Raw genomic sequence first — 14,464 nt, forward strand, 5'->3', positions numbered from 1 at the left:
TACTGAATGTCTACAATACAATTCATAGCATGAGAGAATTTGTAATTGGATCACAACTTGTTATTATCTTTACATGTGCAATTATGAGCATTAGATTTTCCCAAATTGTCGAATTTGTGCATTTGAACATCATCGATTCTATAAGTGGAACCGCCACATCAGCGGCCCCCCTAGAGCCGGTCCCACGGATATGGAGGGAGGTAAATGCAGGTACACAGGTGGAAAGTGCATAGCGGAGACGTTAACCCCAGGCAGTGACACCCCGGGGATCGACCCCTGGACCTTCAGCCACAGAACCATGCACTCCCCATCTGTGCTACGCCCTAGGGACATCATCGATTCTATAAGACTAGCATGGGTTATACTCCTTGGTTTGGCCAAGTAGTTGTTTCTCACTAGCTGGAGACATTGGGATGTCGAGAGTTAAATATGGATGCTAGTTATGATAACTAGTTCATTAGAGTGACTTGCTGTAAGACTTCATATGGTTCTCTACATATATGGATATATCTATGAAGTCTTACTATAACTCGAGTGTAAGTTTCCTTCAACTTGAGGTATACAAGTCATTTTTGTCATGAAAACTTATACTTTGACATCTTAAGCAAACATCTTTTGGAGGTGTGGACCCGAGATGATTGGGTATAAGTTAAAATATCCAAAAGTATTTGGATAGCCCATGGAGGATTCATCGCTCCTTGTAATGAGACGTATACCCTATGACCACTCATTAGGATTGTACTCAAAGTCTTTGACCAAAGCATCACATGTTAAGAGTATAGGACTCTTATACACATGTACGAGTAATTTAAATTCACAGAATAAGAAAGTATTACTTGGGGTAGGTGTGACGTAGTCAACCTACTGGGGGTAGATACATTGACCATATCCTGAACCAAGTGGATATAAGATGAGTTAAAGAAATGAGGCACAACTCACTGTAGTTGCCGAGAGGTCCAAAATTAGTTTTGAGATCAACTATGATTTTTTTATTAATTGGGTCTTATGATGTACTAGTAGGTGTCACTTATGATCGTTCCATAATTAAGTAGTTAATTATGGATGACCAAGATAAATTAGGAATCTATTCTCTAAAAGAGGTAAAAATAAGTTAGAGAATGTAATTCTTAGATCAAGGGATAAATGTTTGGTTGGACCATTCATAAGTCAAATATAGAAATATTTGTTGAAATAGAAGTGCGGATATGCCACATCTCTTATGAAAGAATAGAGCCCTATTTGATTTAGTCATGAACTAATTTGGTTTAGCCATGAATCAACTTGATTTAGTTGTGAACCAAACCAAGAGGTTAATGGACTAATTTTTGGTTAAGGCATAATAGGTTAGATTTAGGCTTTCTAATCTAACTCATTAAAGATGACTATATATTGATATGGTTAAGCGAAAATTAACACACAATTCGTTATTGGCTTGATTAGGTTTTGGAAACCTAAACCCAATACCTCTCTCTCTCTCCCTCTCTCTTGTCATCGACCACAACAAGAGGTTCTCCTCTTGTTGTCGTGAGCCACCCAAAGGAAGAAGATCTTCCTTTTGCTCCTTCTTGCTCTTCTTGATCCTTCTCCTTCACTCATGACTAGTACCTTCCAAAGGCGAAGCTTGTTCTCTTGGAGTTGTCTTGAAGGGCTTGGAGTGGATATGAATAGAGGTGAAGTTCAATAACGTCGCAAAAGGTTGATGCCCTTCTCGTTATAGGACAACCAAAATGTGTATTTATGGAACTTCGCATAGAGATGTTCTCATCTAAGCGTCTCTAGAACTATATAAAGATGTTGTTCATGTTCCTCCTCAGACTAAGAATATATCAAAATATTATCAATGAAGACAATGACAAACTGATCCAAAAATATTAGGATACCTGGTTCATCAATTCCATGAACATAGTTGGAGTATTGGTAAGCCCAAATGGCATCACCAAAAACTCATAATGTCTATGCCGAGTTCGAAACACTACTCTAAGCTAATGATAGTTAAGCACAGATCAATCTTAGAGTATACACAAGTATTCTTAAGCTAATCAAATAAACCCTCTAACTAACAACTCCTATACCTATATCTTTTACTCTTTCAGTTCTTTTGATACCATGTGGTATGTTGGGCTCTTTGATACCAGTGTTGTACCCGGAATCATCTCAATCGTAACTTCCACTTGTCTCTTTGGGACAAGCTGGGGAGTTATTATGGAAAAACATCCTGATATTCTCAAACTGTATGAACGTTCGAGAGCTATGACACACTATCCTCATCAACATTTATCAACGATGATAAGTATTCCCAACAATCATAGGATAATAGCCTCTAAGCATGTAGTGCTGAAATGAATAAGATCCCATCATCTTTGGTTCCAATGAATTCTCAAGAGGGTTGGCCCAGGGGTCAAAAACTACTCTCACTCAGCAATCAACAGTAGCATGGTACGTGGACAACCAATCCATACCTAGGATGATGTCAAATTCCACCATTTCCAACACTTGTAGATTCACCATGAGGGTATGACTACCGAAGTCTAAAGGACATCCCTTAACTTCCTAATTAATGGTCAACATCTACTATAAGAGTATCACTACAACTCTTCTATTCTTGCCTATAAATGTTCTCCGATAGGTCTCAAAAAAGGGTCAGATATTTTGGTCAGAATGTAAACTTCAAGACCTTGGATGAATGAATATATGGTTAAGATCTTGAGCTACTTAGTGGAGACAATGTTAGGCAAGTCAACTAACCATCACCTTGCAATCTATTATACTACAGTTGCTCTACTTAAGGTTTAGGAATATCTGACAACGAGCTATATAAAAGGTGGTAAAGAAGTACTATCTCTCAAAACACATCAAAATAATCACCAAGTGATCCTTTGTTTCCTAAATATCATGTTTTGTATTTTCCACCAAGTAATCCTTTGCTCTACTTACTAGGACTTTCCCTTGCCAAGTATCTAATTACCCTTGACCTACTTAGACTTTTATCTAATATTTGGTTCTCACTAACTTGCTAGGTCTTTCCCTTACTAACCATCTGGTCACCCTTAACTTGACTAGACTTCACTCTTAGTAGTCATCTGGTCAACCTTTGACCTGACTAGACTTTACTCTTATCTAAACTGTTGGAGCAATCTGGGTACCCTAGGTTTTGATGTTTGGACAAAGGTTTAAGTTAGGTTTATTGTTGTATTTGATATGCATTGTGAGTGTGCAGGATATATGTACAACAAGGAAAGTCCAAGTGTGATATTGTCAAAGGAGGAAAGTCCAAGGATGAGTCTTGGCGATGTAAGTCTAAGCATGTAGTCTTGGCAACGTAAGTTCAAGTGTGACTTGACAATGGACGAAATCTTGGAGGTGCGACCTCTTGGCAAAGAAAGACCCGACAACAATGACAAGGCCGATGGAAGCTCCAGAAGGCAAGATGTGAAGGATGGGGAGGCATCCGAGGGACGCAAGGCTGATGGAGGAGGCTAGAATGCTAGGTCTAGGTTGGTTGAGCAAGGATGAGTGCTGAGTGAATGCACTCGAGAGTAAAATCCTAGAATTAGAGTTTACTGTAGCGTTACTGTAGCAGTACTGTAGTAGTTGACTGGTGGTTTCATCAGTGGTCTGGTGTAGTCGATTGGGCAATCGATTGGGAGCGAACATAATGTTTCTGTTCGCTCGGCCAATATGGAGCAGTCAACTGGTGCTTTTACCAGTCGACTGGTATTGAGCCATTGGGATGTAACGGTAGAATTTCCACAAAAGGGCAGTTGACTGGTAGGTGGGATTTTCCAACCCATGACCTATATAACCAAGCCTTGGGAGCTTGGTTGAGGTTGACGAAATAGAGGTGATTAACCCCTATTAGTAGTTTACCTATACACTAGCGTTTCAAGTGTTCTTGTGAGAGTTGTGGTGAGGTTTCTCCACCCATAAGAAGCTATGTGAGCTAGCCGAAGTTTGCCGAGGAGTCATCCACCGATGGATCGGGATCACCCACCTTACAGACAGCCGTGGAGTAGGAGCCCTGATCTCCGAACCACGTTAAATGATCGTGTAGCTTGGTTTGCATTTCTTGTTTTGTATTTAGATTAGCTTTCTACTTGTTTATTTATATTTCCACTGCACACTAACCATTGTAGGAAGCGATATTTTGGGTGAGACGCTATTCACCCCCCTCTAACGGACGTAAAGGTCTTAACAAGTGATATCATAGCAAGGTTAGCTCTTGTTGGACTAATATCCAAGGGAGTAAGTGCTAGAGGAAGAAGATGGAGTCTGAAGGTCCGCTAGGATGGGACATCCGAATCCCACCTCTATACGAGCGCGAGGACTTCGACTATTGGAGGAAGCGCATGGAGATGTGGTTGCAAATGAATTGGATCCAATAGATTGCGTTGGAGGAAGCGTTTAAAGCTCCAACGGACAAGAAAGGAAAGCGTCTCTGACCTCGATATTGGACCGAGGAGCAAAGAGAGCAATCGGAGACAGACAAGGAGGTAACTAGAATTTTAATTAATTTATTGCCTCCTAATGCGATATTGAATGTAGGTGAATATGAGAACGCAAGTGACCTTTGGAAAAAGGTAATTGCGCTTCATGAGAATCCTATACAAATCCAAGAAGAGGAGGAGCCCAAAGAGAAGGGCTCATTGGTCCAAGAAGAGAAGAATCAATTGGATGTTGACACGGGTTCAACATCTGAGGAGGAGAAGGAAGATGAGGAGGTATCATCCACATCTTCAAGGGAGGAAGAAGTAGAACCATCCACATCTTCAAGTGAAGAGGAAGAAGAGCAATCCAAGGAAGAGGAGATCTTAGAAGCTCAACCCTCCACCTCGACTACCAAGAAGAGCACAAAGTATCACATCAAATGCATTGAGTGTGGTAAGATGGGACACTACAAGAGTAAGTGTTCAATGCTCCAAAAGATAAGGGACGTAAAGCCTAAACTCAACAAGGTTGATTTAACTAATGTGAGTTGTAGGAAGGAGAAGAAACACATTAGGTATTTCACGTGTGGTGAGTGGGGGGGGGGGGACTACCACACAAAGTGCCCAAGGAGAGGAGAGCTCAAGAAATTGGTGCACTTGAAGAAGCGGGAGAAGAAGAGAGCTTCAAGGGTAAGGGAGGTAAACCCTAATTTGAATTCAAGTTCAAATTTAAATTCTTCCATGCATTCTAGAAATAATTTTTATTATTTACCCAAGCATAATCATGGATTTAGATATAATGATAGGAATAGGGTTAATGTAGGTGATAACCCTAGGAAATCGTTTTCAAATGATAGACCTAAAAGGAAACAACCTATCTTGCCTAATGAGAAGAAGGTGGTTGAAAACCTAGGCATTCATCCCAAGAAGGGGAGACACATGCCTAGGAAGGGTAGGTCTAGTAATGTCCATGATGTACATGTTGATTCTAGGGTTAGAACCCTAGAATTGGAAAATCAAGCCTTGAAGGCAAAGCTTGAGGAAATGGAGAAAGTTCTAGTGTCACGCCCCAGAGGAGTCTCTGTCCGAAGAAATTTCGGCAGCATCTCCCCTGTACGGCGGACAATCTGAAACTTTTCTACAAGCACTATATACCTCAGCCACATGCGGCTGGAATAATAACAATAAAAGAAAACAAACACCACGCAGTTAATATCAAATTCACCACGCAGTTAAAAATAAAGCAGCCTACTCGGCTGTACCAAAACCAAAACACAAAACTGCTAGCCGGCTAGGCTTACACAACCAATAACAAATACAAAATACCACAAAACAACATCAACACTCCCAAAAATAAAACCAGAGTACAAAGCTAAACAAACTGATACATAAAACAAACAAAACATACGTGAAACCGATAAGTCTTCTGATGTGACGTGGGGACCAGCAGACAGGATGCTCCAAGCGACACTGGTACCTGAAAAGATAGTGTCAACGGGGGTGAGTTCAACAACTCAGCGAATACCAATGGACATGAGTAGTAAGATATATCTAACAGCAACAAACATGGAATACAGCTTCCTAATCATATATAGGGAATAGGCAAAAACTGAAAGGTAACTGAGGAAGCTGTACTCACCAGGAACTCCTATCCAGACAAAAGGGTCGTCAAACCGAAAGTGTCAATAATCCTGTATGCAGGTCAAAAGTATGCATCCAACCAAAATGCAGCAACCAAATGCAGCAAACACAATCATAAGAATATAAATGCATCAATGCATATGATACTAATGATGCGTCCTGGTCACCCCTGACGCCAGTCAGTCATCTCACACACAAATGGCGAAACCGAGTGGGTAGGGCTGTGACAACCGTGCACTCTGTCGTCACTACTCCTGATGAGTGACCGAGTGGACGGGATCCTGTCGGAGTACTGCCCCGTGACCCCAAATCATAAATGGGGAGCTCAATGCTCTCAACTCCGGACACGATGACGGGAGGATATCTCTGGCTACCACCGAGTCTCCGACCAACGGAGCCAACAGAGTCCACCTGCGGCTACTCTGTGCTACACTACATGCCAGTGAGCCAGAAGGAATCGGATCACGGCTACCACGCTGGGTCATATGACCAACGGAGCCAAACAGCAGAACCGCCACACACCTGCCTGATATACCACTAAACCATGAGTGGGAGTGTGTGCAGTACATGTAACTGGCGATGAGCTCAACCATAGTGGAGCCGACAATCGCACAGCATGAAATCATGATGCATGTCACTATGCATAACAAAAACTGATCAACATAACCATATCCATATATACAAAATGGGTACTGTAAAAGCGATGGTCACTTACCAAAATCTAGAATACACAGGTCAGATAGAATATCAAAAACCTATGTCCTGAACAAAATAAGTATGGAATATCCTGATCAGCATAGAAAAATCCATATATACATAATATGGGTACCACAGTATCAGTAGGTCAGTCCACGGATCTAGGGTATACAAGTCCTCTAAGGTATAACAACCTAGACCCAAATCATATCCCTCTTCCATAGCATATGTACCAACAATATACACAGATCAAAGAATCAAGGTCTAAACACCCGAATCATATATGATATACAAATAGAGGTACACAAATCTGATATGGCACAAAAACCTAAGTATCAGATAATCTAGATACACAGGGCAGAAACAACAATCCAAATCCTAATCCTAACCTCAGTAAGCATGGTATGTCACTCTAGAAACTAAGATACTCATGGTAACAAGATAATCATGGCAACAAATCACGAGATATAAGCACGGATACATCACAAGTGACAAACCTAACATGCTATGGATATCAAACAGTGACATACCAAAGGCAAACATGTTCATTGCATGTAGTTATAAAATACTATGCATATCCAATGACAATATCATAAAAGATAAGTCAAGAGGTACCCGCCTCCAATAGAAAGGGTCGTATCCGATCCAAATCCAACGTCGAGTTGCTCATCTCGCGTCACAGTCCTGTAGTACATAGTATACAGATTTAGCTAATTAAATACCCATTAATTAGCTAAATCAAATCCTCGAGAAACTAACATAATTTCAAATCCAATTATAAACCCTAATTGGATCATTTAACTCCTCAATCAATTCTAATTAATTCATTCGAATTAGGGCTTGCAATAAAATAACCAATCATAGTATCTTACTTGATTTAGCCCTAATTCAATACATACCTAATTCATCAACAACATGAATCAATTTCCCTACTTCATACCTTAATCCACAGCCCAACAAATCCATAGCAAAGACAACTTGCTGTCGGAACAGAGGTAGCTATTGGAAATCAAGAAACGCCCTGCAATGCACTGTCTAGATCAAAATGAAGCTCAAGAAATCGACATCCAAACAACAACCAAATTCCCAGAACAACCTGAGCACCTTACCTCTTCCTCTAATCGCCTGCGATGACCAAGAACCCGACGAAGCTGCTGCTGGAAACCTTAATACCAGAGACTCAGGTCGATAACAAGCTGGCGGCTGGCACTGGACGGCTGGCAGACCAGTGCTAGGGCAGAGAACGATCGGAGTGGCGCCGAGAAACTAGGGCTCGGCGTGGAGAGGCTGGAACAGCCCGATCCGGCGGTCGGCAGTGGTACACAAGGACAGATCTAGGGCACGGCTCGGCCCTTGGTCGAAGGTTTGCACCGGCGACCGTGAGTCGGAACTAGAGCAGAGGGAAGATGGTTGCCGGCGCTAGGGCACGGGGAAGACAACGCCACACCGGCGTTGTTCTGGAAGGAGACTCCCGAGTGGCGCTCAGGCCGAAGAAGTCGCGGTCGGTGCTAGGGCACAGGCGCCGGTGGCTCGGCTAGGGCACGGCGTCGGCAGGGGTGGCGGCAGCGCGTCGGCCAGATGAGAGGAACCGGCTCTCGTCGCTGGCAGCACAGGGTGCGGGCGTGCGCACGAGGGAGAAGAGAAGAGGATCGGGGCTTGTACTCGGGGATGAGGAGGAACCTTGGCGGCGACGGCGTCGATTTTGGGGAAGAGCAGTTAGGGCATGGTGTCGGGGGAACTCGGGAGAGAAGAAGGCGCGGGGGGAGAAAGAAACGGAGAAAAGAGAAATAAGAATAAAAGAAAATAAAAAGAAAATAAAAAGGAAAAGAAAAAAAAATAACTTTTCCTCACTTAAATGGGTAGCCTAAACAGGCTTTTCCGGGCCCCGTTTTTATCCCCGTAAACTCGTCCATACGGTCTCCGAAAAATTCCCGAAAAATCTCCAAAAATTCCGAAAAATTCTCTTATTAATATTCGCCTATTTTCGGTATTTTACATCTAGAGAGGTTCATTATTGGACCTAAAGGACTTGACATGTATTTGGGTGGTCAAAGATCCAAAATATCAAATTGGGTCCCTCCAAGACCAAAAGGAGGTCAAGTGCTAAGGTGACACACGACATTAGTAAGGGAGGAGTGACCAAGGACAAGAGAAAGTCATCCAAGGCCAATAAAAAGGAATATGCTAGGGTGACATATCCTTGAGGTGTCCAAGGTTAAGGACAAGAAGAAATTAACCAAAGACAAGATGTCTAAGGTTAAGAAGGTGAGTTTTGTAGGCCAAGTGTCACTCGAGGTGCACCGAAATGGCCTAGCCATAGTAGTTGAGTCACCTAGAGAGGTGGCTAAGACTAAGAGCTCTAGGGGAAGCTCAAAGAGTCTTTGGGATATATGGTAAATGAATCTCAAGCGGACCATACTTGGGACTCAAAATGGGTCATCAAATGTGCCAAAGTGGTTTAGAGATAGACTTGAGTCTCAAATCTAAGAAATTGACACAATTGGGTTGAGTATCATGCATGAAAATATGAAAAAGGTTTCATATTGCATGAAAATTAGTTTTGGATGTATATATGTCATATAAACTAATGCTAGGAATGCATTATGGTTTAGTATGGGCAGATACATCAAGAGGAATCCAAAACTAGGACTTTAGGTCAAAGTTCAATTGAACCATTTAGCTAGTTTTAAATTTGTTGTCAATCTTGGGATCTGTGATAAATATATTTTTATATATATTTTTTTCCAGGTATACATGGATAAAATAGACCTCTCCACAAAATTTGAAAATTTTTGGAGGTTTGTAGAATTTTTGGTGCATTTCTGAAGTTGGTCAGAAAAGACTGATTTTTGCTAAATAGTGTGTACCAGTCGACTGGTACAGTTACCAGTCGACTGGTAACACTGTTCACGAGTACAGAATGTCTTTGTAAGCTCATTTTGATGATGGCAGTCGATTGGGACTTATATTAGTCGGCTGATACTGTTGGATCGCGGCGACCGACTAGAAGGGCGGGTTGAATAGCCTGAAAATAAAAAGCACAACCTTTCTTGAATTTTATGAAACTAACACTTGCATAAATTAAGAAAGAAATAAATTAAAACAGAAAAAGAAGAGGCATCAGATGTTTACTTGGTTACAACCGGGGAGGTTGTTAATCCAAGGAAGATGTCGCACTAGAATATCTCCTTCAGGCGGAGAAGCCTCTTACAGCAATGAAAGCACAAAACGAAAGAAGCTAAACTCTAAAAGAAGCACACAAGTGTTAGAATTATAATTTCTGAGTTGATGAAAAGCTTCTGGACCAAGGCTGTATTTATAGCCTTGGTCGGGGCGCCTTGAAGGGGTTTCAGGCGCCTGGGGGGATAAAACTTTATCCCTCAACATTCAGATCGCAATTGACGCGATCTTGTCAAAAAGTCAACTCCGGGCACCCGGAAGGGTTCCGGGCGTCTTGGAGGAGTCCGGGCGCCCCGGACTTTTCCAGGCGCCCCGGCTGGGAAAGTCAACCCCGTTGACTTTTTTCAGCTCGGGTCTTCTGCTCCGGCTCCGTTCGCCTCAGACCGAGTCTTCCGCTCGCTAGGGTGATCTCTGCCATCCGAAACAGGGCTCACCCGAACCCAACTTCTGGTCTTCTCGAGCAGGCTTCCGCTCCGACTTCTCGTCCCTCGGAATCGCCGCGTGCTTCCTTCTCGTCTGCCAACGTACTCATCCGCAGTCTTTGTCCCTCGGTCGCACCCTTTGCCGACCTTCTCGCTAGCTGCATCTCTTGCTCCTCGAGCAGTCTTCCGCTCCGGCTTCTCGTCCCTCGGAACCACCGCACGCTTCCTTCTCGTCCGTCGGTGCACTCTTCCGCAGCACCTTGTCTCTTGGACGCACCGCGTGCCGTCCTTCTCACTAGCTACGTCTTCCGCTCGACTACCTGTGCTCCTAAGCTCCTGCACACTTAGACACAAGGTTAAAAACATACAGGACCTAACTTAACTTGTTGATCACACCAAAACAACCTTGGGGTTCCAACAATCTCCCCCTTTTTGATGTGAGCAACCCAAATTAATCTAGGGTAAAAATAGATAAAAAAAATAAACAAACTAATTTTGCAATAAAGTGCAAAATGATAGAAAATTTAAATTTTGGTCTACCTCCCCCTAGACTTATACTTTTCCTTCTCCCCCTTTGATCACATAAAAAAATGGGGTTTCGAAAAAAATCTAAGGGTTAAATTTTTTTTCTAAGTTTCTTAACAAAAATTCTCTGTTAAATAAATTCTAAGTTAGAGAATTTGCAATAATTTTCAGTAAATAAATGTTCTAAGTTAAAAAATTTCTAAGTAAAACTTTACGTAAAAAAATTTTCTACGGAAAAACTCTAAGTATAAAAAAAATTCTAAGTAAAGCTTTAAGTAAGAGAAATTTTAAAAAATACTGACTTAGGAAATTTTGTAAAAATATTTTTTTAAATTTTTCTAAGTAAAGATTTAAAGCAGAAATTTCTAATTTCAGAAAAACTTTTAACTTCTAAGTAAAAGTTTTACTCACAAAGAAAATTTCTAAGTAAAAAAAAATTTGAATTTTTTTAAAAAAATGTTTAAAATTTTTTTTAAAGAATTATTAAATTTCCACCTTAATGCTTTTATCAGAAAGTTAATTAAACATTTTATTTCAATATTTTGGCTTCCAGGTCGTGGCAAGGACTAGGCCTTCTTGGTTATTGGAGCAACAACCACTTACTTAGACAAAGTCTCATAATGAAATTTTAATGTCTAATTTTCTCGCTGAAAACTCTAAATCTAATTAGTTCAAGTTCAGGTCAGACAGAACTTTGGAACCCAATATAGGTTCCAGCTTACTGGATTGACTAAAAATTTCTTAGGGACATATCTTTTTGAAATGTTCCTAATTTGTCCCTTATGATATCTGAAATACTAATTTAAATTATTAAATTTTCTAACATTGGTCTTAGATGAGCATGCATGACTTTTCAAATTATTTACTTGTACTTTTGAGTTATCATTTTCTACTTTTAATTTTTCATTTTCTAATTTAATTCTGTCGAATTCTTCTATTAGGCAAGATTTAGCTAATATTATTTTTAAATTCTTAATTTCTGTTTCTAATTTACAACAATCCTTAGTTAACAGTTTAACGAACTTAAACAATTTGTCGGGAGGAAGAGATCGTACCTGACTTACCTTGTCGATCTTGTTGTTTGTGTCTCCCCCTGAATTGCTACTATCTTCTAACGTGGCTCCCCCTTCATCAATGCTCTCGATGCTCATTTCAGAAGAGCTTGACTCGCAGTCGTCGTCTTGATGACTTGCCATTAGTGCAAGTCTGGAGAAAGCTTCGACTTTCGATTCAGACGACGTATCGTCCTATTGGTTGCTACTCGAAAAACCTATCGGTTCCACTGTACAAAAATTTTGTACAAAGGTCTGAATCTTTTTCCTAGCTACCATGTGTTCTTTTAAATTAAACTTGGATCGCCTGCGGAACTTAACACGTTTGATCCTAAGTTTAATTTATTTATTCTTTTAGGTTTAGACTTGGATCTCCTGTGAAACTTAACACGTTCGATCCAAATCACCTAGGTTACGAAGAAAATTAAATATCTATTTCCAAAATCGGCTTCTAGTACTACATGGCGAGGCACATGGCCTTCTTGGATATGGGAGCAACCACCACCGACTAGACAAAGCCTTTTAAGGAAATTAAATATTTAACCTTCCCATAGTAACCCTAGGTTAACCACTAAGAACAATCAAATCACAAGGAAAAGAAAAATCAAAAGAACACAACTTCGAAAACTAATTCAAAAAACTAGAATCACATGCTCTTGTATTTGGTATTTTTACAAAGAAACAAAAACTAACATGATGCGGAAAAACTATTATTAGTTATACCTTTCTTTGTGAATAATGACATCTAGATCTTCTATCGTATTCCTCTTCTAATCTCGGACGTTGTGTGGGCAACGATCTTCCGAGACGAGGACCACCTAGCACCTTCTTCTCCTTCCTTCAAGTTTCGGCCAAGCACAAAGCTTCCAAAGGATGAAGATATTTTTCCACCAACCAAGCTCCAAGGGATGCAAGCTTTCTCTCCTTCTTCTCCAAGATAAAATCTGGCCACCACTTGATCTCCAAGGAAGATGATGTTAGTTAGAGCCCTAGAGTCAATCATTTGATGATTGTATGGACTCATTGTATCATATTCTTGTATATTAATAAAGGCATTTGTTTGGTTATTATACTTATTTGTATTAGTGCCAAATAGACTAAGTATAATAGCGTCCTTGAGTAGAAGGTTCATACCTATATCAATCGATTAGTTGAATCGATAGTGAGATGATATAGGGAACACTACTCTAAATCATTCCTAGTCGAGTATTAACATTCAGGGACAATGTTAATACAATAAGACTAGCATGTAGGTCAGCTCGATGACTTGATCTCACAAGTCATGGATATAGAGATATCAAGCTGACACATGGGTATGCATTAGAGAATGTATACTGAATGACCCGCTATGAGAAAGTATCATGGATCGTTATATGAGTGTCATATACTTTCTCATGTGGCTATTAGTATGACTATTAGTCCTCTCACCTGAAGTCACCATGGATCCCTACATAAGGAGTTATGTACTTTGGTTTCGTCAAACGTCACCCGTAACAGGGTGGACTATAAAGGCGATTATTGGGTATATAACGAATTATGCAGAGGGATGTGAGTGATGTAGATGGGATCTATCCCTCCCATATGACGGGAGCGACATCGCTATTCTTGATAGAGTGAGACCACTAAGTGCATGGCCATGCCCAAATGAGTCAACATTAGATGTTGAGCTCATTTGATCGAGTGAGTCTACTTGGAGTTCAAGATTTAGATTGATTAGAGGATGACACGGTCTATGCCTCATATTGATCAATCTAGATGTCTAGGATAGAAGGACAATGTCACATGTTGTGAGGAGTCACAATTAGTAGTCACAAGGTGATGTCGGATCTCGACATTCTTGTAACTTGGGTAGTAATGATGTGTTGCTAGATACCGCTCATTACTTATGCTCCTAAATGGGTTTAGGGACATTGCCAACGTTACAAGAACCTATAGGGTCACACACTAAGGGCAAATAGATGGAGACTAGGTTCATTTGATGAACCTAAATGATTAGGTTCATATGATGAACCAAATTGGATTAAGAGTAATCCAAAGTAGGATAATTGAGTTGGACTCAAGTTGGTTCATGTGTTAAGTGAGTCTAATTTGGACTTAGACTCATTTAATTAATTTAATTCAATGAATAGAGATTCATTAAATTAAAATTGGCTTGAACCAATGGTTAGATTAGATCAACCAAGGGATAAAATTGGAGACATTATCAACCTAGATCACTAGGACACAATTTCCTTCTATAATCAACAACACACACTATAAGTGATATCATTTCCCAGCTTATCGGGCTTATTGATTTATCGAACTAAATCTCACCCATTGATAAATTAAAGAAATATATATCAAATATATGTGCTTGTTATTATATTAGGATTAAGAGCACACACTTCCATAATAACTGAGGTCTTTGTTCCTTTATAAAGTCAGTATAAAAGAAACGACCTCTGATGGTCCTACTCAATACACTCTAAGTGTACTAGTGTAATTATATAGTTAAGATAAACTAATACCTAATTACACTACGACC

General features: G+C 40.4%; 1 long non-coding RNA gene across 1 annotated transcript; it reads right to left on the reverse strand.

The window, feature by feature from the left end:
• Positions 1-7,403: 7,403 nt before the first annotated feature.
• LOC122056663 lies at positions 7,404-7,997 on the reverse strand. The gene is made up of 3 exons (XR_006133356.1): positions 7,871-7,997; positions 7,702-7,782; positions 7,404-7,445 (listed from the first exon to the last, which is right to left on the reverse strand). It is a non-coding gene; the product is annotated as an uncharacterized LOC122056663 (long non-coding RNA).
• Between the last annotated feature and the right edge of the window lie 6,467 nt (positions 7,998-14,464).

Source organism: Zingiber officinale, chromosome 1B, assembly GCF_018446385.1.
Source record: "Zingiber officinale cultivar Zhangliang chromosome 1B, Zo_v1.1, whole genome shotgun sequence".
Lineage (NCBI taxonomy): Eukaryota > Viridiplantae > Streptophyta > Magnoliopsida > Zingiberales > Zingiberaceae > Zingiber > Zingiber officinale.